The sequence below is a fragment of the Salmo salar genome, chromosome 09, assembly GCF_965601325.2.
Source record: "Salmo salar chromosome 09, fSalSal1, whole genome shotgun sequence".
In the NCBI taxonomy this organism is placed as follows: Eukaryota; Metazoa; Chordata; class Actinopteri; order Salmoniformes; family Salmonidae; genus Salmo; species Salmo salar.
The window spans coordinates 50,330,091-50,355,150 of record NC_138299.1 but is presented as its reverse complement, the minus strand read 5'-3'; the positions used below and the strand labels follow the sequence as shown (position 1 = coordinate 50,355,150).

General features: G+C 44.1%; 1 gene segment (V, D, J or C); it reads right to left on the bottom strand.

Annotated features, from left to right (window-relative positions):
* Positions 1–25,060, bottom strand: part of LOC123744629 (T-cell receptor beta-2 chain C region-like) — a 605,275-nt gene that overhangs the window by 175,158 nt on the left and 405,057 nt on the right.

Below are 25,060 nucleotides of genomic sequence, written 5' to 3'. Positions count from 1 at the left end.
ACCCCTACCCTCCAGGTATAGACCCCTACCCTCCAGGTATAGACCAGTTTAGCCCCCTACCCTCCAGGTATAGACCACCCCGGGTGCAAGTACAGAACTCTCCCTTTCAAATCTAAGAGATCAGCTTCTGGTTTTGTGCCAACATCCATCAAACTCCTTAACTCTTGAAGTTTTGATTTGTATTTGTTTATACTGTATATGTATATACCCTGGGATTGCATAGAATGCTTCTAATCCTTTATACTGTAGCCTACATGTTCTAGTGTTCTATGTTGTTTTATCTTAAGTACCATTCATCACCACACATTATGTTCCCTCCCAGGAATAAAAGTTATTAGAATTGAATTGAAGATGGAGGTGGAACACATCTGTCTCTGTCTGCTGTGGGGCCTAACCCAGCTGACTCCTCCTACCTGATGGAAGATAAGGAACCGTGCCTCTATAATCATTGTGATGTCACTTCCTGACTCCTCCCTTGTTCGTGTAGCCTATTCACAGCCCGTGTGTTCCAGAACGGCCACCTCCTCTGTTACAACATAGAGTTTTTAGTTGTCACCCAGGGCCGGATACTGTAGCAGCAGCTGATATATTAGTCGCACATTACAAGACTAGTAAAACCTTTTCAGAGATACAAATTACATCTATATGATCATTTATTAAGTTGTCATCATGATCCTTGTGGTCTTCTTAGTCTGCTCTCTATATCTGCCATGGACCAAGGGTGAGGAGAATAGTGAGATGAGAGAGATTGATATTGGGAGATTGATATTGGACTGATGGTTTTCCCAGTGTTAAATACTTTTCCCTCTCTTCGTTCTGTTCTGTTCGTTTCCTTTCTCTCTTTCTCTTGCTGTTCCTCTCTCTCTCTTGCTCTCTTCCTCCCTCCCTCCCTCCTTCCCTCCCTCCCTCTATCTCTCTCAATTAAATTCAATTCAATGGGCTTCTCTCTCTCTCTCTCTCTTTCCAGGTTCCTCTGCACATATAGTTCACCAGTCTCCTTCTGCTCTTATCAAGAACCATGGAAGCTCTGTTGATCAGGAGATCCACTGTTCACACTCTATCTTAAACTATGATCGCATGCTCTGGTACAAACAAGACTCAGTCTCCTCGTCTGAGTCTGCTCTTGGGTTTCCCTGTTCCACTCCGCGTAACAATGTGGACTGTAGATATGGGCTGGTGTTATGGACTGTAGAGAGAGCTAACATTAATAATATGCATGTCAATCTCTCATGGCTCAAAGTAGAGGAGAGATTGACTTCATCACTACTTGTTTTTTTAAGAAGTGTTGACATGTTGAATGTACCGAGCTGTCTGTACTAGCACACAGCTAGGACACCCATACATACCCCACAAGACATGCCACCCGAGGTCTTTTCATGACCTCCAAGTCCAGAACAGACTATGGGAGGCGCACAGTACTACGTGACTACATGACTACATGGAACTCCAGTACACATCAGGTAACTGATGCTAGCAGTAGAATCAGATTTAAAAAACATAAATAAAAATCTTATGGAACAGTGGGGAATGTGAAGAGACACACAAAGGTACAGACACACCCATACACACACTCACTGTCACAACGTCCACAGAAGGTGGCGCCTCTCCCCGGTCGGGCAGCGCTCAGCGGTAGTCGTCGCCGGCCAACGAACTGCCACCGATCCATGTTTCAGTGTCTGTTGGTTATGTCTGTTTTAGTTTGCACCTGTTCCTTGTTTGTCATTAGTGGGGGGGTATTTAGTTTGACTGTTGATTCGTTTGGGATTGTTTCGTGTTACGTTTATTGTAGTGGGCAGGATTTATGTATGTATTGGATTACGCAACGTATTTGGATAGGCATTAGGGTTGCCGGGCTGCGCCCCGTCTATTTGGAGTTTGGAGCTATTCTCCTTCCTTTTGTTGACTGTGCACCCCCTTGTCGCTGTATTCTCTCTTGGCTGTATTAAACGTTTGTTCAACAGACCTCAGTCTCCTGCGCCTGACTTACCCCTTTCCTGCTATCTTGGAGAACGTGACACTCACTCTGAACATGTACGTTGTACGGCGGTATTATACATTTTGTATTGTAGTGGTGTAATAATGTTATATGATGTGCTGTTTTATCTTTTGTTTTATATGTAATGTAAGTGCCTTAATGTGTTTAAACCCCAGGAAGAGTAGCTGCTGCCTTGACAGGAACTAATGGGGATCCATAATAAACCACAGGAAGAATAGCTGCTGCCTTGGCAGGAACTAATGGGGATCCATAATAAACCCCAGGAAGAGTAGCTGCTGCCTTGGCAGGAACTAATGGGGATCCATAATAAACCACAGGAAGAGTAGCTGCTGCCTTGGCAGGAACTAATGGGGATCCATAATAAACCCCAGGAAGAGTAGCTGCTGCCTTGGCAGGAACTAATGGGGATCCCTAATAATAAAAAATAAAAATATCCCCCATATATATATATATATAACATTCTTTTGGTTGCAAGAATTTTGTAAAATTATAATTGAGAAACTAAGTTTTTAATCCGGCGATTTGTGTATCAGTTCATAAACCGTGTGCCATGGAATCGGTACATCGAAAATGTCTTTCCAACTATTTTGCAATCTGTGTGGCACAACTACATTTTTTGTTCCTTAAATGAAACTGGTATACTTTATTTATCACAATTATCTTTAACCAATTATGGTCTTTAATGCAGGGCCGACAGACAAGTTCCTTACTTTTTCCCACTTCCACTTGCCTCTTCCATTTTTGCGGTAATGCTGCATTTAGTTGGTTGTAATTTTGGGTAGAGCAGACATTTCAATATATTTTTGTGTTACCTACATGTGTGACAACTCCACCAGTCCTATTTATGACATAATTTACAAAGATGTGTTTTTTTTTTTATCCCAAAAATGTTTTTGATCAATTAGTATCTTTGAGTGTAACCATGTTCGTAATATTTGTTCTGTATTTTCTGGTGAATTAAACTGAACTTGGAACCAACTTGCTATGGCTTGTTTTAAAAATAGTGATATTTTGGAGATTATTTCATTTTCAAATAACTGAAAGTGAGAGGTTATAATCTGAATAAAGGGAAAAATGCCATTCTTGAACATGGGGTGTGTAATGGCTGTTCAATGGAGTAGTGCTCATCTTTGTAATTTAATGGAAAATTAGAACACTTTACAAATAAACAAAAGACAGCCAAACAGTTCTGTCAGGTAAGATAACTAAACAGAAATTAACCACCCACAAAACCCAAAGGAAAACAGGCTCCCTAAGTATGGCTCCCAATCAGCGACAACGATGTACAGCTGTCCCTGATTGAGAGCCATACCAGGCCAAAACAAAGAAATACCAAACATAGAAAAAAGGACATAGAATGTAACCACCCCCTGCCACGCCCTGACCAAACTACAATAACAAATAACCCCTTTTACTGGTCAGGACGTGACAGTATCCCCCCCCCAAAAGGTGCAGACCCCAAAATGCACCTCAAACAAAAAAAACACAAAAACAACCCCAAACTAAAAGGGATCAACCATCAACGACGGTTCTTGTGCTCCCCCCAACGGAGGTGGCTCAGGAGCAGGCGCAGACCCCGCTCCACCACTGGCTCACCCCACTTTGGTGGCGCCTCTAGAGCGGGGTCCCTCACCGCCGACGCCGGACAGGCGGGACGACTCTGGCTGCGCCGGACAGGCGGGCGACTCTGGCTGCGCCGGACAGGCGGGCGACTCTGGCTGCGCCGGACAGGCGGGCGACTCTGGCTGCGCCGGACAGGCGGGCGACTCTGGCTGCGCCGGACAGGCGGGCGACTCTGGCTGCGCCGGACAGGCGGGCGACTCTGGCTGCGCCGGACAGGCGGGCGACTCTGGCTGCGCCGGACAGGCGGGCGACTCTGGCTGCGCCGGACAGGCGGGCGACTCTGGCTGCGCCGGACAGGCGGGACTTTCAGTAGGCCTGGTTCTGGGCGTAGGCACAGGACGCACCAGGCTGGGGAGACATGCAGGAGGCCTGGCTCTGGGAGCAGGCACAGGATAGACCGGGTCTTGGAGACGCACTGGAGGTCTGGAGCGCACGGCCTTGTTACTGGTCAGGACATGACAGGGTGAGACATTCTTACAAATCTGCTAGAGAAGCAGTTTAAGTATAGCTTTTGTATGACTGAAGCCTTTAGGTGAGTATCACATTTTAAGGTATGACCCAGGTACAGAGAGTGTTGAAGAAACAAACGTTTATTCTTTAAACAGGGGCAGGCAATCGACAGATCAAGGCAGGCAGGGGTCAATAATCCAGAGATGGTGTAAGGCACCGGATCAGCAGGCGGGCTCAGGGTCAGGTCAGGCAGAGGTTGGTAATCCAGAGTAGTGGGGCAAAGGTACAGGATGAAAGGCAGGCTCAGGTTCAGGGCAGGCGAAACGATCAGAACCGGGAAACTAGAAAACAGGCACAAGGAACAGGCGGGAGCAGGGAAACAAATGCTGGTAAGTTCTACGAACAAAACGAACTGGCAACAGACAAACAGAGAACACAGATATAAATACACAGGGGATAACGGGGAAGATGGGCGACACATGGAGGGGGGTGGAGACAAGCTCCAAAGACAGGTGAAACAGGTCTAATGCTTCAAAATTGAATATTTTCTGCCCTCTGAATTCATAGTCATTATATAAATGTAATGTTTTCTTATTTGTTCCAAATAAAATGTAATATTTTTTGCTCATATAATTTAAAAAAAACAAGTCGTTGGGTGGAGGCAGGGCCATGATAAAATAGGTAAACTGGGATATGAGTACAGAGTTAATCAGTGTGATTTTTCCACAAATATACAGATATTTTTCTTTCCATGGTAGCAAGATCTCATCTATTTTTGCTAACTTTCTATTGAAATGTATTCTAATGAGATAATTTCTTTCTTTCGGGATATGAATACCACTTAACCGTCACATCATTTTATTGGTAAACTACACGGTAATGCAAAAGTAAAAATGTTCTGTTATCCAATACATAATATAGTAAATGTATCATAGTCCACACTAATCCATGGTACATAATGTTGGTCAACTCTATGGTGCTACTAATCCATGGTACATACTATTTGACAACTCAATGGTGAAACTAATCCATGGTACATACTCTAGGACAACTCAATGGTGAAACTAATCCATGGTACATACTCTAGGACAACTCAATGGTGAAACTAATCCATGGTACATACTCTAGGACAACTCCTATGTTTCTACGAGTTGCACTGAACCCCCCAGTGTTGATATAATATAACAAGTACAGCTGCACTAAACCCCCAGTGTTGATATAATATAACAAGTACAGCTCCACTAAACCCCCAGTGTTGATATAATATAACAAGTACAGCTCCACTAAACCCCCAGTGTTGATATAATATAACAAGTACAGCTGCACTAAACCCCCAGTGTTGATATAATATAACAAGTACAGCTCCACTAAACCCCCAGTGTTGATATAATATAACAAGTACAGCTGCACTAAACCCCCAGTGTTGATATAATATAACAAGTACAGCTGCACTAAACCCCCAGTGTTGATATAATATAACAAGTACAGCTTCACTAAACCCCCAGTGTTGATATAATATAACAAGTACAGCTGCACTAAACCCCCAGTGTTGATATAATATAACAGGTACAGCTGCACTAAACCCTAGATGGCCTGACTTACACGTCCGGAGCTGGAGAACGGAATGAGCAGCAGTACCAGGGACATGCGTGGCGGTCCAATCAAAGGATCCGCTTCGGGAAAGACATATTCCTGGTCGTAATGATCTAATGTAATGTTGACATCGCTTTTATATCCAATAGTTCTTCCCGGCTGTATGTAATAACATTTAGAGATTTTCTGGGCTAACAATGTAAGAAATTATAGACGGAGCTGGTGAACGGAATGATCAGCAATACCGGGGGAATCCATGACAGCAACAGACTTATTTTAACACATTATTTTGAGCACATAAAAGCTTCATAAATCATGAAGGTCATGTTAACTGACTGACATTATCCTCTACGGAACAAAATATAGAAATCTTCGAAGCCTGTGTTATCTTCAGACGTTATATCCCGAAACCCTATTATTTCCCCCGTTCATTTCTCCCATAGCAATGGTCAACGAACCAGAGGTAGAAAATGCTGACTCATTTCCGTGTTTTAGGACTACAAGCTGGCGAGCTCTATAGGATAGAATATAATATGTAAAGAGCTGATGGTCTCATCATGGACTGTAGGGGGACCTCTAACTTTAATAATGTGAATGTCTCTACAGTCTGAACCACTAAATAGCATGATGTATTCAGATCATCAGTCCCTCCCACTTCACTGACATGTTGAATATGGTGGAACCTGCCGTGGTGTAATGATTGTCATCTATTCATCTATGTGACACTCCTCTTGTTCTACTTCCAGTTCCAAACCTGAGTATTCAGGGGATTTCAGTGAAGACAAATTCTCAGCCAAGAAGACTGTAGCTGAGAGTGGATCTTTCACAGTGAAGAAGTTGGAGACAGGAGACAGCGGCATGTACTTCTGTGCTGTGAGTCAACACAGTGATACAGACAACAAGTACAGCTGTACAAAAACCCCAGTATTTCAACAGGATGTAATATAATATGTAAAGAGATGGTCTCATCACATACTGTAGGGGGACCTCTAACTCTAGTTCTACTAATGTCTGATGGTTTCATTGTCATGATCATGTAATCAGTCATGTTCACAGTGAGGTCCTATGAGCAAGCTTTACAGTACAGGCTTCCTGACACTCCCTCTAACACTGTCACTATCCACCACCCTGAAGGAAACATGATACTACTACAGCCAATCTCCTTTCACCTCAGAGCTTCATCCAGGAGACACTCATATCTCATCATCATCGTCTTCCTCAACATATTCATCATCCTCATCATCATGTTCAGATTCACCTGGCAGCTCTACCACTCTGGGTGACAGGTATTAAATCACTTATGATGAGAAGCCTAACGATTCTACGAATGTCATCAAACTGAATAGAATAAAATTCTCTCTCTCTCTCTCTCTTTCCCCACAGGGCAGTTGTTTAGTAGCATGGTTCATCAGAGGCCTGTGGCACTAACAGAAGGACCTGGAGGAAACTTTCAACTCACCTGCAGCCATACTATCCCTAACTACTACGTGATACTATGGTACAAACAGTCAGCAGGAGACACTGCTATGAAACTCATTGGTTATGCATATACCAAGTCAATAACCATGGAGAAATCGTTTGAAAAGCACTTCAATGTGAGTGGAGACGGTGAGAAAGAGGCTTATCTTCATCTAGTGAGTCTGAGAGGACCTGAACACAGTGCAGTTTATTACTGTGCAGCCAGCCAACACAGTGATGTAGAGTTCCTCCTGTTCTCTACTAAAACCCTGTCTGATGGTAATATTAGACCACGGCTCAGAACACCTACATCTGAGGTTTGACATTGACTCAGTGCCAATGAATAAACACAGATGGATAATGGCATAAGCAAGGTGATATCTGTCCTAGTACAGTATACCAGTATTTACAGTTTAGAGTCATCACTCATTAACATACATTATGCAATGTTACAATGTCATATTCCATTTCTCCCCGCTGGATAGATGTGATTCACATGACAACTCTCTCTCCCTCTCTCTCTCTACCTCTCTCCCCTCTCTCTCTCCTTTACTGTTCTGACCTGAAGACAGTGCAGTGCATTACTGTACTGACCTGAAGTCAGTGCAGTGAATTACTGTTCTGACCAAAAGTCAGTGCAGTGTATTACTGCTCTGACCTGAAGTCAGTGCAGTGTGTTACTGTTCTTAAGTCGGTGCAGTGTATTACTGTTTTGACCTGAAGTCAACATAGTGATGTAGATACCCTTCTCTCTTCTACAAAACCCTCTTCTGATCCTTTGCTCCATAACTGCAGTGTTCATCAACACCCAGCACACCTGCTGTCCACCGCTGTAGATGTCTGAGCACATGGAGGAAGTTGATATCAAACCTCTATACCAAATAATGTGATTGTTGTTATCTTGAAGAAACAGTTCAGGTATTTCTTCAAATTACATCCTATTTCTAGTGTGAAGACTGCAGAATCTATAACACAGATCAAATCTAAAGATTAAAATGAGATTGTCACGGCTGTCGAAAGGAGCAGACCAAAGTGCAGCGTGGTTGTAGTTCCACATTTTATTTAATCCGTGAAACTTTGCAAAACATAAATAACCGAATTAACAAAACAACAAACCGTGATGCAGAGAGAAACAAACACTACTCAAAATATAATAACCCACAAAACCCAGGAAGAAAAACCCCTACTTAAATATGATCTCCAATTAGAGACAACGAGGACCAGCTGCCTCCAATTTGAGATCAATCCAAAAAACAACATAGAAATAGAAAACTAGAACTAAACATAGTTTGTCACCCCCCCCAAAAAAAGGTGCAGACTCCGAATGCACCTAAAACAAAAGGGAGGGTAGGGAGGGTGACAATTGTCTATGGCGGCTCAAATGCAGTCCACATAACCTTAAACTCCAGCAGAGGAGGCGGCTCCGGTACGGGCGTACTCCCCGCTCCACCCGCTGATCCTTCTGCTTTATTTACCTTTAAGTTGAACAGGAAACCAGTAGGTGAACAAGGGATCTGCTTGAATATCAACACAAGTTCTAACGTCAAAGTGATGTCATTTCCTTCCCCTCCGGCAGCTCAGTTCAGCTCCCCTTCTCTATTGACTTATTCTCCTCTCCCCCTATGGGCTCTGGTCTAAAGTAGTGCACTAGTAAGGGAATAGGGTGCCATTTGGGATGCTGACATACATTTGACACTCCCGCTAGATGACATGACATCTCTGACTATCTGAAAACCCTTTCTCCTTGTCCATGTGACTCTTCTCTCCAGAACCATCAACATGATCAAGCTTCTCATACATGTAGCAACTCTACCACTATGGGTGACAGGTACTAAATCCCTCATGAAAGATAGATTTACTACTGAAATATATTGCTGTCAATGTGCTGAGTAATACTGTATATTTCATATTGTCTGTTTTCATCCACAGGGCTGTCACAAACAGACAAAGTTCACCAGACTCCTACTGCAATACTAAAAGGACCTCACCTGCAAACACACTGTTTCAAGTTACAACATGATACTGTTGTACCAACAGTCAGCCCAAAACACTGAAACTCATTGGGTATGTGTGGAACACCAGTCCAACGGTGGAAGATTCCTTTAAAGGGCGTTTTAATGTCAGTGGAGATGGTGCAGCTAATAAAATGGCGTATCTACATTTTCCCAAAGTGACAGAAGCTGAAGACAGTTCAGTGTATTTCTGTGCTGCTAGTAAAGCACAGTGTTTCACTATACCCTCTCTCCTCTACAAAAACCCTCTCTGATCCTCTCATATAATACTGACTACAGCTCTATACACCTGCACCTGTCTTCAACCACTCCAAGTGATCATAGGGTCCAGTGAACAGCAATAGATGAAACACGGAAGCCGCTGGGTAGTCGTTACTACCTAGCAAGCGGGAGACACAGCGTTTAAAGTTAGCAGGCCGGGGCTAGTAGAAGCGCCTGCTCCGACGTCCAGCAAAGGTCGGTTGGGGGCACAGCGGATGGAGTTACGTCGGCAGACCAGTCGTGGTGGAACGGCGGGGCTTCGTTTCGACAAAGGGTCCAGGCCAATTGGGGAAAGAGGTATTGTGGTTGTAGTAATTGTGGTTGCTAGCCGGGAGATGCGCCTGGCTCACGGCTAACTGGTGCTAGGTTCAGGACAAGGGCGATAGCCACTATAGCCACTCAGTAGCAGCTAGCTAGCTGCGACAATTCGATGCAAAGGTCCAGAGCTTACAGCAAGGATCCGGTGGACTAGTGGAGTACAAGCCGTTTTGGGGAAGAGTCCGGGAGGCATCAGCTGTGTAGCCGAGTGATCCCTGAGCGGGCCGGGAAGTGGGCCACTCTTTATCACTTTATCACAGTACTACATCATACTGGACGAATGTCTGCCTGTGTAACGCCCTGGCCATAGAGAGGGGTTTTTGTTCTTTATTTTGGTTAGGCCAGGGTGTTACATTGGGTGGGCGTTCTATGTTCTTTTTTCTAGGTTGGTTTGTTTCGTTGATTTTGGCCGTGTGGCTTCCAATCAGGCACAGCTGTAGTATGTTGTTGCTGATTGGGAGTCACACATAAGTAGCCTGTTTTTTCCTTTGGGGTTTGTGGGTGATTGTTTTCTGTTTTGTTCATTTGGGACCAGACAGGACTGTTTGCTGTCGTTGCTATCGAGTGTTTTGTTTGTAGTGGTTCATTTTTATTAAATATTTAAAATGAATACACATCCTCCGCTGCACCTTGGTCTTATTACGACGACGGCCCTTACAGCCTGCTTGAATGCCAATAACTCAGATACACATTAAAACATGAAATGACCCATGGCATTGATAAGACTTCAGTCAGAGATCCACAAAAATAATATCACATTCAAAATGGGTGAATATTTCCTTCAACCACCAATCATCTAACTCCTGATAGCAGTGCATCAGATCTCCCTCTCTGCTCTACTAAACCCTGCTTCCTGTCCCACATAGACTCCTCCTGCAGGGTTCATCTCAGGTCTCTGATGGTTTAGATGTTCTCATAAGGAGGCAGCATCCCTCTATAAGATCACTGAGATGAGTTGATGAGAAGCCACCTCTAATTCATGTGGAGTGGTTTGTCTGTCTCATTCTTTCTGTCTCCTTAACAGTGAGTCAACATGATCAGAATTCTTATCTCCATCACCATGGGTTACACAGCCTGGGCTGTAGGTATTCAGATCATTGATTTCATCAACTACTAATATCCTCATTTGACAGTTTTTTTATGTTTCAGGTGAATATGTTTCTTTATATGTTGTTTCACCTCTCTCTCTGTCTCTCTCTCTTTCTTTAGGTTCTTCTCTCAGTAACCAGATTTACCAAAGTCCTGCATCCCTGTACAAGAACCAGGGAGAGTCGGCTAAGATCAAGTGTTCACATAGTATATCAAGCTATAATGTCATCCTCTGGTACAAGCAATCCAACTACAGAGAATTAGTGTTTCTAGGATACATGACAGCGAAAACTGCAAATCCTGAGGTTGGATTTGGTATAGAAGGAGATGCTAGTGCAGGTGGTACCAGCACCTTAACCATCAATCAACTAACTCCAAATAGCAGTGCTGTGTATTACTGTGCTGCTAGTTTACACAGTGCATCAGATCTCCCTCTCTGCTCTACAAAAACCTCCTCCCTGGTGTACTGTAGACTAATCACACCTGTATTAACATCACACTGTATCTGACTCTGATTCAATGCCAAAACACTCACCAGCTGGTCTAACAGAAAGGAGAGGTTCCCTCTGATATACAGGAGACCATGATACAGTATGGTATGATATCATGTCTTTCCTGTAGGTGGAGTCACAGCTCAACAAATCCATGTAGACTCACCAGACACAGTACCACAGTAAACTATGGTGTGTAGTAAGGAGTCTGAGAGTTGAAGATCCATGTCCTTTTGAATGTTCATCTTGACTCAGTGTTGAACTAAGAATCTTTCACTGTTGGATATTTTTCACCTCTGAACGTGAATCTCTTGATAATTCTTGATCACAGATTAGATACAGTGTAAAATAATCTATAATTCCATATATTTCCTGAATGACTTCAGTAGTTATAACAAACAGGTCTCTCTCTCCTCTTCTGTAACAGGTGAACTCCTCTGTTCCAGCATTCTTCAGTCTCCATCTTCAGTATTTCAGAGTTCTGGAGAAACTGCAGTCCTGTCCTGTTCACACACTCTCCCCAGCTACAACACCATACTGTGGTATCAGCAGGTGGAACACACTCTCCCCAGCTACAACACCATACTGTGGTATCAGCAGGTGAATCTGCTCTGATATATCTACCATGATGGGGTAAACCTAGAGACTGAAGCTGCTCTGAAATCCCAGCTAGCAATGATGAATCGCCACAAGTACATCGGGAAGTATCCGTTTACCGGAATTCAGCCTCACTTTGCCGGAATCTTACCAGAATCTCCTCAGAAGCGACCCAATATAAATGTATACATTTACATTTACGTCATTTAGCAGACGCTCTTATCCAGAGCGACTTACAAATTGGTGCATTCACCTTATGATATCCAGTGGAACAACCACTTTACAATAGTGCATCTAAATCTTTTAAGGGGGGGGGGGGGTGTTAGAAGGATTGCTTTATCCTATCCTAGGTATTCCTTAAAGAGGTGGGGTTTCAGGTGTCTCCGGAAGGTGGTGATTGACTCCGCTGTCCTGGCGTCGTGAGGGAGCTTGTTCCACCATTGGGGTGCCAGAGCAGCGAACAGTTTTGACTGGGCTGAGCGGGAACTGTGCTTCCTCAGAGGTAGGGGGGCCAGCAGGCCAGAGGTGGATGAACGCAGTGCCCTTGTTTGGGTGTAGGGCCTGATCAGAGCCTGAAGGTATGGAGGTGCCATTCCCTTCACAGCTCCGTAGGCAATCACCATGGTCTTGTAGCGGATGCGAGCTTCAACTGGAAGCCAGTGGAGAGAGCGGAGGAGCGGGGTGACGTGAGAGAACTTGGGAAGGTTGAACACCAGACGGGCTGCGGCGTTCTGGATGAGTTGTAGGGGTTTAATGGCACAGGCAGGGAGCCCAGCCAACAGCGAGTTGCAGTAATCCAGACGGGAGATGACAAGTGCCTGGATTAGGACCTGCGCCGCTTCCTGTGTGAGGCAGGGTCGTACTCTGCGAATGTTGTAGAGCATGAACCTACAGGATCGGGTCACCGCCTTGATGTTAGTGGAGAACGACAGGGTGTTGTCCAGGATCACGCCAAGGTTCTTAGCACTCTGGGAGGAGGACACAAGGGAGTTGTCAACCGTGATGGCGAGATCATGGAACAGGCAGTCCTTCCCCGGGAGGAAGAACAGCTCCGTCTTGCCGAGGTTCAGCTTGAGCTGGTGATCCGTCATCCACACTGATATGTCTGACAGACATGCAGAGATGCGATTCGCCGCCTGGTTATCAGAAGGGGGAAAGGAGAAGATTAATTGTGTGTCGTCTGCATAGCAATGATAGGAGAGACCATGTGAGGATATGACAGAGCCAAGTGACTTGGTGTATAGCGAGAATAGGAGAGGGCCTAGAACAGAGCCCTGGGGGACACCAGTGGTGAGAGCGCATGGTGCGGAGACAGATTCTCGCCACGCCACCTGGTAGGAGCGACCTGTCAGTTAGGACGCAATCCAAGCGTGGGCCGCGCCGGAGATGCCCAACTCGGAGAGGGTGGAGAGGAGGATCTGATGGTTCACAGTATCAAAGGCAGCAGATAGGTCTAGAAGGATGAGAGCAGAGGAGAGAGAGTTAGCTTTAGCAGTGCGGAGAGCCTCCGTGACACAGAGAAGAGCAGTCTCAGTTGAATGCCCAGTCTTGAAACCTGACTGATTAGGATCAAGAAGGTCATTCTGAGAGAGATAGCAGGAGAGCTGGCCAAGGACGGCACGTTCAAGAGTTTTGGAGAGAAAAGAAAGAAGGGATACTGGTCTGTAGTTGTTGACATCGGAGGGATCGTATACAAAATTACATTTGACACATAGAAATTATACTCATCCACAAAAAAAACATTTTGTGTCGGAGTAAACACCATACACCTGTTGACCGTGTCAGCGTGCATGCATTTGGCCTGCCACAGGAGTCTCTACAGCGTGATGGAACAAGGACATCCCTGCTGGCCAAACCCTCCCCTAACACGAACGACACAGGGCCAATTGTGCGTTGCCTCATGGGTCTCCCGGTGGCATCCGACACGGGTCTCGAACCAGCATCTGTAGCAACGCAGTTTGCACTACAATGCAGTGTCTTAGACCGCTGCACCACTCAGGAGACTCCATCCACAAAGTTCTTAATGCTTATTAATTGCCTTGCACAAAGTATCAAAATACTAAAATACTACACAGGACTCTTAAAGAATTTCATTTAAATCTGAAATGTATTTTTTGATCACAGAAACAATGAGAAAATATGGAAATATAAATAATGAAATGTTAATTATATAAAGCAGCCCGTGTAATCATCTGCCAGAGAGTAGCCACATCGGACCGAGACCCAAGTAATACATTTGGGCCAGATAACTCACACCGGAATCGGCCCGAACTCAATCCCCGCATCCTCGCCATAAGTAATACTGCCGAAGGCGGCCCAGACTCCGGCCACATGACGTCGGCCGAGTCTGACTCTCAGCTGGAATCGGCCCTGATCCACTGGGATAGCTGGGATATCTACCATGATGGGGTATACATAAGCATGGATTTCATCAACAAGAAGTACAACATTACAGATAATAAACTTGATATCTCTAATATTGTGTAGCTTTGAAATCGTGACATTACATACTTTCGAGGAAAATAGGAAAGTTTCTCGACTCATATCCTGACTTTGAGAAGGGATTGTGTGATGGTTAGTTTAGCAACCGCGTGACGCAACATGACAACATGAACTCGATTGGTCGATAGTCTGCTGGGTGTGGCGTTTTGAACACCAATGGGATTCCTATCTCCTTTCTCTAATATCTTTGGCAACGCTGTTTCAGCTGTTATGCTTGTTTCAGATGATGTTTTAAATTGCATAGATCATAAAAATCATTGTGCTGCCATATTTCTAGACCTTTCCAAGGCATTCAACACCATTGAACATTCCCTACTCATTCAAAAACTATCTGAAATGGGCCTGGACAATAAGTCTTACAAATGGTTTAAGAGCTTTCTGACAGACAGGACACAATCTGTGCGTTCTGATGGTGTTGAGTCTAGTTTCCTCGATATTAGGTGTACCGCAGGAGTCAGTATTGGAACCTGTTCTCTTTACTATTCATATAAACAATATTGGTCTTTGTATTAAATCTCTTCATATTAATCTGTATGTAGATGATATGGTTATGTATGCCATAGCACTAATTGATAATTAGGGTTAGGAGTCCCGCTAGCGGGACAAAGCCGACAACATCCGGTGAAATTGGAGGGCGCGCAATTCAAATAAATACTCATAATATTAAACATTCATGAACATACAAGTGTCTAACTTCCTGTTAATCTAACTGCGTTGTCAGATTCCAGTACTGACCGTTAAAGCTACAGTGCCTTCAGAAAGTATCAATACCCCTTGACTTCGTCCACATTTTGTTGTTTAAGAACCTGAATTCAAAATGGACTAAATATATATTTGTTCACCCATCTACACACATTACCCCTTAATGACAAAGTGAAAACATGTTTTTAGAAATGTTTGCAAATGCATTGAAAATGAAATACAGAAATATATCATGTTCATAAGTATCCACACCTATGAATCAATACTTTGAAGGAGCACCTTTGGCAGCAATTACAGCTGTGAATCTTTCTGGGTAAGTCTCTAAGAGCTTTCCACACCTGGATTGTGCAATATTTGCCCATTATTACTTTCAAAAATCTTCAAGCTCTGTCAAAATGGTTGTTAATGACTAAAATGACATAAAATGTAAAAAATGTCGCACACTCCATATATAAACTCCCAGTAATTTATTGGGGATTTACCAACGTTTCAACTTTACTTTGCTTCTTCATGTTAATCAATGCTAGTGTCACGTCCTGGCCAGTATAAGGGTTAATTGGTATAGTAGTTTGGTCAGGACGTGGCAGAGGGTATTTGTTTTATGTGGTTCAGGGTGATGTTTTTGTAGTAAGGGCATTTGATTTAGTATTCCGGGGTTTTTGGGCACTGTTTGAGATTCACGTATTTCTATGTTGATCTAGTTAGTTGTATGTCTATGTTTGGTTAATTGGGGTGGACTTCCAATTGAAGGCAGCTGTGTGGTGTTGCCTTTGATTGGAAGTCCTATATTAGTTGGGTGTGTTTGTCTGTTTAATTGTGGGAGATTGTTCCGTGTTTAGTGTGTTCCGTGTTTAGTGTGTGTAAACCTAACAGGACTGTCAGTGTTTCGTGCGTTCGTTTTTGTTATTTTGTATGTTCGTTTTGGAATTTATTAAAAGTTCAAAATGAACCATCTCAACTCTGCTGCAAATTGGTCCTCATTTTCCGATGATGATTTCGCCATATTGTCCTCCGACGAAGAAATCCCTGACAGCTAGACAACCATTTTCAGGTCTTGCTATAGATTTTCATGCAGATTTATGTCAAAACTGTAACTTTGCTTATCAGGAACATTCTCTGAATTCTTGGTAAGCAAAGCGACTCCAGTGTAGATTTGGCCTTGTGTTTTAGGTTATTGTACTGCTGAAAGGTACGTTTCAGCTCCCAGTGACTGGTGAAAAGCAGACTGAACCAGATTTTCCTCTAAGATTTTGCGACTGCTTAGCTCCATACTATATTTTTATCCTAAAAAAACTCCCCAGTCCTTTATTATTACAAGCGTACCCATAACATGATGCAGCCACCACTATGCTTGAAAATATGGCGAGTTGTACTCAGTAATGTGTTTTAATGGATTTGCCCCAAACATGACACGGTTGTTGCTATCGTGCTCTAATGTGACTAGAATAACATGGTATACAACAGCCAACTTTCCGGGACATAGACATGTCTTATATTGGCAGAAAGCTTAAATTGTTGTTAATCTAACTGCAGTGTCCAATTAACAGTAGCTATTACAGTGAAAAAAATACCATGCTATTGTTTGAGGAGAGTGCACAACAACAAAACACTTTTATCACGACAACTGGTTTGATACATTCTTTATCTTCAGAGGTGAATGTATTTATATTCAGTAATTTGGCTCTGATGTGTCATCCTGAGTGTACCAGAGATAAAATGTAGCGTAGTTTTTTTTTGAAAAAAATCCAGTTTTATGTTCTACAGTTTAACCCCACTGCTGTCTCTGGCTCCACACCCACCCCGCCCGGCCATCTTGATGTGTGAATGTTAGTGTATAAGCTAATGATCCATCATGTATGACGTTTCTGGGAGTGTATAAACTTTCATTTGTTATTACCATATAATTTTTGTATTTTCTCTACAGTTATGTACTTGAAAATGTATCAATTGACCAAAAATGTCACATTTGGGCAAACTCCTTTCAGAATTTACACAAAATATTGTGCAGTAATGTAATTCTTCACTGGATCAGTCTAAAACGTTACAAACACACTATTGCCATCTGGTGGCCAAAATCTAAATTACACCTAGACTCCTATCTGAAGATATGGCCTTTCTCTTGCATTTCAAAGATGAAACATTTTGGGAGGGGAAAACACATGTTTTTTTTGTATTATCTTTTACCAGATATAATGTTTTATATTCTCCTATATTAATTTCACATTTCCACAAACTTCAAAGTGTTAGCTTTCAAATGGTATCAAGAATATGCATATTGTAACGGTTTTGACTTGAGGTTATAATTTATAGGGGTGCCAGGTAGGTTGTGCCTACCAGAGAAAATATTAGTTTCTCCTTTTAGTTTGATAGGGAATGAGTCCCATCTGGTCCGTCAAGTCTACGCCAATACAAAGGACTCATGTAAAAGTCAGGATGGAAATACACTTTTCATAAACCCTTAAAACAATGCAAATAACTTCAAAACAACTGTATTCTTTTGCGTGGTTGTATTAACAACATAAATGATCACACACCCACACATATAACAATATACAATAATGAGCTTTAAACAGCTCTGTTTCCTCCAGAAATGTCCTGTACCTCGGGCCTAAAAAGAGTCCAGCCCGGTAAACAAGTTCAGGGAACTCAAGTGACCTTAGTCACGCAATGGTTGTCCGTTCGTACAGTGTAGCGTAAACCCAGTGTCAATCATACAATGAAAAGAACAAATATTTTACCACACATTTCAATAAATCCTCAACTACAACGAACTACATAAATCATCACGGTATACATCACACCAAAACAAATGAAATACCGTATACAAAAAAGGTTGTAGTCCGTCGGTCAGTCAGAGAAGCCAATCCGCCGACAGATCTCCAGCGGAGAAAGGCCACGAAAACCAACGGAGAGGTGTAGTCCACAGATGCAAGAGTGGAGCCGATCCTGGGTAGATTTTCTATTAGGCTACACAAAGCACACTTTTAAAGCAGCACAACAAACGGAAGAGAGACGCTTCAGAACTGAGGGTCGAACACATCCTCATTCATGTTTCCATCACAACTCCACTTTTGCGCAGCTGATGCTGGCTATTTAATTGGGAATTAAAGGGGAAGCGCCCTATTGGAAGAAGCACTAATTAATTGAGAATTAAAGGGAAAGCGCCCTATTGGAAGGAGAAGCACTGAGACGGTTCAGAAACATTCAGGGCCGTCACACACCCCCTCCCCTGGAAAAAGCCAACCATTGCCCTGGAAGGCACATCTTGGTCGGGGAAACCGAGAAAGGTCTCATCACTTTCCTCTACAAAAATATTCATTACTTTTTGGCGCTCATGCTCCTCAGCCAAGGGGTCACAGGTCTTAAGGCGTGAGACTTCTAGATCTGGGAATCCGAGAAAAGTCTCATCACTTTCCTCTTCAAAGATTTCCATGACCTTGCGGCACTCAATCTCCTCCAATTCCTCAGCCGAGGGGTAACAGGCCTTAAGGCGTGAGACATGGACAACGCGCATATCTTCACCTGTGTCCTCTTTCACCACTCGATAGTTCAAAGGGCCGCTCTGCTCCACAATCCTATATGGTCCTTGCCATTTAGGAGCGAGCTTGGCCGAGAAGAATTGTTCAGCTTTTGAATAAGGATGAGAGCGAAGCACACCCGATCACGAAGCTGGAACTGCATGTCTCATCTCTTCTTATCATCATTTCTCTTCTGCTTGAGTCGAGCCTGGATCATGTTCTTTGAGACAAGAGTTCTCAAGTCGTGGAGATGGACTACCTGGTCATAGCAAGCAGCGTCTGGAGTAACCTGCTGGGGCTGTAGCACCATCGCCAAGGGTCCTCGGAGGGGACGACTCAGGTTCAGCTCTGCAGGTGTGACTCCAGTGGACTCTTGCACAGCAGAATTCAGGGCAAATCGAAACTCGTGAAGGTGCTTGTCCCAGTGTTTGTGCTGGGTCCCTACATAGGAAGCAACCATTGTCTTCAAGGTTCGATTAACTCTCTCAGTGAGGTTGGTCTGTGGGTGATAAGCCGTGGTCAACTTCTGTCTCAGGTTCCATCTTTGGCAGGTCTCCTCAAAGAGATCAGAGACAAATTGGGAACCTCGATCAGACAGGATGTAATCAGGCACTCCCCAGCGAGTCAGGATCTCTTTCGTAAGGATGTTAGAGACGGTCCTTGCTATGGCCTGACGCAGGGCAAAGAGCTCCACCCACTTGGAATAGTAATCAACAAAAACAAGCATGTACACATTCTGATTGGAGCTTCTAGGAAATGGACCCATCAAATCCACTCCTAACATTTCCCAAGGTCGGGTAACCACAGTTTGCTGCAACTTGCCAGCAGGCTTTCTACCTTCTGGTTTGTACATTTGACAAACCTGACAGTTTCGGATGTGTCACTTCACATCCATGCTCAGATGTGGCCAGTACAGTAATGCTTGCAACCGCTTGTAGGTTTTGAACCTGCCCAAATGACCAGCTAACGGGTCTTCATGGAAATGTTGAAGCAGTTGAAGGCGTAGAGTTTCAGGTATGTACATTTGGTATAGTGTTCTGTGAGGTAGTTGTACAACTCGGTAGACTTTGTCTTCAATGATGGTCAGCTTGGTGGTAGGATTGACGATCTTTTCTCCATCTTCCAGGATAGTCTGGTACAAAGCCTGTACTTCTGGATCATCCTGTTGGGCTTTCCAAATGGCCTCATCAGAGATGGGAAAGTCAGTTTTGGGTGAGTCTCGACTGCTTGACAGGACAGTAGCACATGTAAGATGAGGGCCACCATTACCACCAGCAGGAGCTCTGGATAAGGCATCTGGAACAGTGTTGTATTTTCCTTTCCTGTATTCTACTGCAAAGGTGAACTCTTGCAACCGTAGAGCCCATCTGATAAGTCTGGTGCTTGGTTTGTTGGTCTTGAACACCCACACAAGGGAGGAATGGTCAGTGACCACAGTGAAGTGTCTTCCCTCCAGGTAGTACCTCCACTTTTCCAAAGCCCAGACAACTGCAAGGCACTCTTGCTCGGTTGTGGAGTAGTTCCGTTCTGCTCCATTCAATGTTCGACTGGCGAACGCTAGCACTTCCTCAGTGCCTAGTCCAGTCTGTTGGACTAGAACAGCACCAAGTCCAACATCACTTGCATCAGTGTAAACAACAAAAGGGCAATCAAAGTTGGGATGACCCAAAATGGGAGGTGTGACGAGGTGTCGTTTTAGGGTTTCAAAAGAGGTCTGGCACTCTGCCGTCCATCGGAATTTCACACCTTTTCGCTTCAATGTGTTGAGGGGTTCTGCCACCTGGGAGAAGTTCAACACAAACCGTTGGTACCATCCAGCCATCCCAAGGAACCGTTGAAGGGCCTTGAGTGTGGTTGGGACAGGGAAATCTTGTACCGCCTTGGTCTTTTCGGGATCCACATGAGTGCCGTCAAAAGACACAATATGGCAAAGGAACTTCAGGGAGGTTTGGCAGAAGTTGCTCTTCTTCATGTTCAATGTCAGACCAGCTTCCCTTAGCTTGTCCAACACTGCTTGAAGATCTTTAAAATGTTGTTCTCTGGTCTGGGAGTAGATAATTATATCGTCCAGGTAGACGAAACAGATCTTCCTTTTGAGCTCACCTAACGCAATCTCCATGAGTCTTTGGAAAGTGGCAGGTGCATTCTTTAAACCAAAAGGCATCACCTTAAAGGAAAACAAGCCCTCAGCACAGACAAAAGCAGTCTTGTCCTTGCTTTCCTGGTCCATCTCAACCTGCCAATAGCCACTATTGAGGTCAAGGGTAGTGAACACAACCGCACCAGACAATGACTCCAGGATCTCTTGGATGGTGGGAAGAGGATAGGCATCAGTCTGGGAAACCTTGTTGATCTTCCTGTAGTCCACACAAAATCTAAGACCACCGGTCTTTTTTGGGATGAGGACAACAGGAGCAGCCCAGGGAGAGGATGAACGTTCAATTATATTTTGTGTCAACATATCATTAATGAGTCCTTTTTGGATGATTAGCTTTGCTGGGGACAAAGGTTATGGCTTCTGCTTGATCGGCATTTCCTGTGTAAGGAATATTTTGTGCGTCAGGAGCCCGGTACGTCCCAGCTTTGAAGTACATACATCAGCGTTATTCTGCAGCTGTTCCAATAGCCTTAACTCCTCTGGCTGTTCTAGTTGAGCTCTTCTCACAGCCTGTAAAAGGAGATCATCAGAAGGATTATCAAGGGTTAGTGGTACCGGAGCAATGGCAGAGAAGACTGCCACATTTGGACCCCAATCATGTAACTTTGTAGCTTCTGACTGGAAGAAATGCTTCTTGCTCGGATTGTATGGAAACCAGTAGCAATTGTGTGCGATATCAATCTGGACACCACTGAAGTACATGAAATCAAATTCCCAACACGACAGGAAAAGCAAGGTTCTTGGTTTGTAGGATAACAGAAGGAATCATATAGGAGTGGTTACACAGGTGGAACTCTACCTCACTCCATTCAAGTGGTCGTTTAGCCTCACCATCAGCCAGATAGAGTGGACCTTCTGTCCACGGCTTCAAGTTGTAGTGTAGACCTTTAACCTCCTTCCGCAGTTTCTCATTGAGCAGTGTGTAGGATGACCCGGTGTCCAGGATGGCTCTTCCTGTCCATGGACCTATGGACAGGGGTAACACCAGTTGGTGCGGTATTAACTGAAAGGAAGGGGATGTCGATGGGGGGGCGTAGGCAGTGACTCTTGGGGTTTGAACTCTGGTCAAAGCACCCAGAGTAGGATGGTCGTTCCTGCGAAGTGAGTTAGGTGTGTTTGCCTGTTGTGATTTGTGGTTTCTGGAAGGGTTTACTTGATATGGTCTTGGACATGTAGCTGAAGAATGTCCCTTTTGGCTACATCTCCAACAGAACATGGGAGGGGTTTTGGCTGGAGACTCTGGCTGTTGTTGATGGTCTGGCTTGGGTAACGGTTTGGGTGTCTGTTTCTTTCTCTGTTCATATTGCTGTTGGCATTCTCTGTCCTTCTCGAACTGCTGTCCCAGGCGAACCAGTCCATCAACAGTGGTGACTCTTTCTCTGAGTTGACTGGCTAGTAGTGGGTTGATGTTCTTCAAGATCAATTTAATGACCTCTTCCTCCTCAATACCAGGTTTCCACCTTCTGCACAGGGAGTGGTAACCGTATGCAAAGTCACGGATACTCTCTTTCTCTCTTTGCACTCGATTCCTGACTCTGTCTGCCAGCTCATCTGTGTAGTCCTCAGACAGAAATGCAGAGGAAAACTTGGCCTCAAAGTCAGCCCAGGAGGTAGTGGTGAGACGTGCCACATCCCACCAGTCTCGAGCTGTACCATGCAACACATTCCTCAATGTGGCAAGGAGTTCTTCGTCAGCCAGGGGATTGAGGGCAAGAAAGTCACGACATCTTTCCAGATACATTAGCGGATCAGGACTGTCATCCTTTTTCCCAAAGGTGGGAAATTGCAATTTAATGGGCATCGCCCCAACATGACGTCTACTCAAATCACCATGAACAAAAGAGCTAGGAGGGATTGAGGAAGTAGAGGGTGAGGGAGTTATCGGACCATGAAAATGAACACCAGGATGCATGGTGGATTGCATCCTGTAAGGGGTGGCTGCAGCATGGCCTTGTCTTAGCTGTTCTGAGGTGCCAGCTTGGCCCTCAGTGGTCTGAACAGAAGTGGACACCAGAGAAGCTCTGTGCAAGGAGTTGTGCCTAATGGAGGCCATGTCAACAGACACGTCAGACAACATTTTAACACAATTAGAGAGCTCTTTCTGCAAGTGGTCTACAGTGTTAACCAGAGGAGAAAAAACAGAATTAACGTCCTTGAGGACCTCAGTGTGATGATGTTGCAAGCGCCACTGGAGAGTGGCAGTGAGTTGGGTTTGTTGGTAGTCAAACTGCCTGTCCATGGCACCAGTAACATCCCGTCTTCCACTCTCACTGAGCTCTGTCAGCGTGTGGGTTAGAGTGCTAAGTGAGTTTCTGAATTCCATGGCACTCTGTTGTTACTCTTCACTCAGACATTTGAATTTATGGTGGATTAGAGTTTGGAGATGTTGTCGAGTCCGACGAATATCAAGGATGTCACCTTGAAGTTGTAAGACTACAACCTCTGGAGATAAACCAGACAATGGAGGAAGGTTGGGCGTCAGAGGGAGGGCTAGCTCAGTACTTCCACACAGATCCATGTCAATAAGGGAGTAACTGGTTAGACCTCCTGTGGCCTGTGGTCCAGACCGAGCCTTCAGATTCCCAGGGCTCTGGCCCAAATCAACTCCATTGACATTATGATTTGTATTGTTGGCTCGATGGTCAGAATGGCCCTGTGTATTCCCATTGACAGGTAAGATATGGATGAGCACATTTTCTTGGGGTGAATCCATTGTTTTAATTCCACCCAAAAGATTTGCTTTGGTTATTTCTCAATGTTTATGTCCCATCTGGGGTGCCATTTTTTATGTAACGGTTTTGACTTGAGGTTATAATTTATAGGGGTGCCAGGTAGGTTGTGCCTACCAGAGAAAATATTAGTTTCTCCTTTTAGTTTGATAGGGAATGAGTCCCATCTGGTCCGTCAAGTCTACGCCAATACAAAGGACTCATGTAAAAGTCAGGATGGAAATACACTTTTCATAAACCCTTAAAACAATGCAAATAACTTCAAAACAACTGTATTCTTTTGCGTGGTTGTATTAACAACATAAATGATCACACACCCACACATATAACAATATACAATAATGAGCTTTAAACAGCTCTGTTTCCTCCAGAAATGTCCTGTACCTCGGGCCTAAAAAGAGTCCAGCCCGGTAAACAAGTTCAGGGAACTCAAGTGACCTTAGTCACGCAATGGTTGTCCGTTCGTACAGTGTAGCGTAAACCCAGTGTCAATCATACAATGAAAAGAACAAATATTTTACCACACATTTCAATAAATCCTCAACTACAACGAACTACATAAATCATCACGGTATACATCACACCAAAACAAATGAAATACCGTATACAAAAAAGGTTGTAGTCCGTCGGTCAGTCAGAGAAGCCAATCCGCCGACAGATCTCCAGCGGAGAAAGGCCACGAAAACCAACGGAGAGGTGTAGTCCACAGATGCAAGAGTGGAGCCGATCCTGGGTAGATTTTCTATTAGGCTACACAAAGCACACTTTTAAAGCAGCACAACAAACGGAAGAGAGACGCTTCAGAACTGAGGGTCGAACACATCCTCATTCATGTTTCCATCAAAACTCCACTTTTGCGCAGCTGATGCTGGCTATTTAATTGGGAATTAAAGGGGAAGCGCCCTATTGGAAGAAGCACTAATTAATTGAGAATTAAATGGAAAGCGCCCTATTGGAAGGAGAAGCACTGAGACGGTTCAGAAACATTCAGGGTCGTCACAATATGCTTGCTTCAGGTCCTGAGCTCCAGGCAGTTAGATTCAGGTATGTCATTTTAGGTGAATTTGAAAAAAAAAGGGTCCAATCCTTAATTTAGACCCTAGCCCAGAGAGGTTTTAAGTTGCTGCACAGAACAAAACTTATAAGATCTCCAAAGCCTGTGTTAACTTCAGACCTTATACCCCAAAACCCCATTATTTTCCCCCTTAATTTCTCCCATAGCAATGGTCAACGAACCAGAGGTAGAAAATGCTGACTCATTTCCGTGTTTTAGGACTACAAGGATAGACTCCATAGGATAGAATATAATATGTAAAGAGCTGATGGTCTCATCATAGACTGTAGGGGGACCTCTAACTTTAATAATGTGAATGTCTCTACAGTCTGAACCACTAATTAGCATGATATATTCAGATCATCAGTCCCTCCCACTTCACTGACATGTTGAATATGGTGGAACCTGCCGTGGTCTACTGATTGTCATCTATTCATCTATGTGACACTCCTCTTGTTTTATATACATTGATACCAGACTCTATCCAGCACTCTCACATATAACGTGAT